General features: G+C 46.6%; 1 protein-coding gene across 1 annotated transcript in view; it reads right to left on the reverse strand.

Moving 5' to 3' along the window:
• The window catches only part of LOC112551552 (homeobox protein meis3-like), a 20403-nt gene that overhangs the window by 6297 nt on the left and 12058 nt on the right, over positions 1-2048 (reverse strand). The window lies entirely within an intron of this gene.

Raw genomic sequence — 2048 nt, forward strand, 5'->3', positions numbered from 1 at the left:
GCCCGCCCCTGCCTTTGTAAGGCTCATCCGCGGATGAGTCCAGGATCCGGCCTTTTCCCTTTGCTGGCAAAACTTCCCGGGGTTCCCTCTCCCCCCTCACCCCGCTTTGTCTGTTCTCAGGGAAAAGCAAAAGTTTTACAAGGTAAAAACACCTTGAAAATAAATGATGTATCAATATATTTAATTTAATTCTTCCAAATAAGGCAACAGGTTTTCCAAAGGTGGGGCACAGGATTTTTTTGTATTGAAAAGGAAGCTGATTCAGGCTGCGGAAAGCGCCGCCCCAGCCCCCAGCTTCTCCAATATATACCTATGTGTACGTATGGATGTATATAGGTGTGTGCGTGTATGTATATATGTATAGGCACACATATATGCATATATTTACATACATACATATATACACACATACACACACATGCACATATATATATACATATACACATGTGCGCACACATGCACACACACACATATATATATGCACATACACAAACACACACACACGCACATATATACATATTCATACTTACATACGTGCACGCACATACATATATACATATTTCTTTCTCCTTCCCATTTCTTCCAGCTAAACTTTGCCTCCAGCCCAGCTCGGAGCAGCTGTCCCCAGCCCGGCCCAGAAAGCAAAGCTCCGAAACATGAATTTGGCTCTAATCAAAGAGGCTATTTAAAATAATAATAATCGTCATCATTTTTTAAAAAAATCTTACCCAGAGTTTGTTTCTTTTCTTCTCCCTCCCCACTGAAAAGATTTCTTATTTCCCATGAACTTCTAGCAGACTCCCTGCCCCCCCGCCCCCCTTTATTTTATTTTATTTTATTTTATTTTATTTGCACCCCGTGAGCCCTTTGCAAACTCTTTGGACCCCGGCCGGATCTGACAAAGGAAAAAGCCAAGCGGGTCCACATCCGCTGGCCGAACGAGCTGGTGGGATGCCTTCAAGAGGGGTTGAAGACATTTCTCTACCCCCCCCCGCCTGCCCCGCACGCCTCGTTTAAATCACCCGGCCCCCGCAGAGAGTTTACCTGCTCTTTGCCTTTTTATTTTTTTTCCGTTTAAAATAATAAAGAAGAAAAGCCAAAGGCCGGGAGTTCAACCCATGCCTTCGCTCGCCCCAAAAACCCACATTTTAGCGGGTGGAAAGGATCCACCCGGCTCATCCTACGAACCCGGGGGCCGGGGGTGGGGCTGGATTTGTCCTTCCACTTTCTCCTGGTGTGATCTGCTACTTGAATTCACTTTTGTTATCAAATACCTTTTCTTTTTTCCAATTTAAAAGATAAGATGCCTAAGTATTCAGTTGAATTCACTTTTATTCCCAAATCTCTTCTTTTTTTCCCCCCCAATTTAAAAGATAAGACACCTAAATATTCTTTTGCATTCACTTTTATTCCCAAATCTCTTTTTTTTCTCAGTTTAAAAGATAAGACGCCCAAATATTCTGGGTTTTGCACTGGGCTGGCTCTGGCCGCTGCCGTTTTGGGGTTTTCCTATTTTTTCTTCTATATGAAAAGCCCCCAAGAGTCACTTTTCTGCCCCCTCCCATAATACTAGTGTCCCTGCGGATATTTGCACAATGATTTTAAGCAGTGACAGAAGCTGGGGGGGGAGGGGGGGTCAGCTCTATTCCCGCTGCCCCTGCATGGACTCCGAAAGGGGGAAAAGCCCCCCAAAAACTCATTTAAATGTCATTTTTTAAGCCAGGAGAAACTCTTTGGGGAGACGTGGGTTGATACGTCTCAGCATCGGACGCCTGCAAACTCCACGACCCCCCCCCCCCGAGATTCGTCCCCCACTTCGTCTCTCTGCAAAAAGGGGGTGAAAACAAGTTGGGAAAGGGAGAACTTTGCAAAAGCCGCTCGGCGAAGGCAAAAATCCAGCAGGCGAGAGGGACCCAGCTCCGGCGCGCTGGCAAAATGACATGGGGTGGATCCGGGGGGCTGGAGGGTGGACGCTGAGACACGTGGGGGGGTTCACATGCACCCACTGAACCCCGAAAAGCGACGGGAGACTTGGAGACCCTCGAATT

This window comes from Alligator sinensis, unplaced genomic scaffold (genome assembly GCF_000455745.1).
Source record: "Alligator sinensis unplaced genomic scaffold, ASM45574v1 scaffold1667_1, whole genome shotgun sequence".
Classification (NCBI taxonomy): domain Eukaryota; kingdom Metazoa; phylum Chordata; order Crocodylia; family Alligatoridae; genus Alligator; species Alligator sinensis.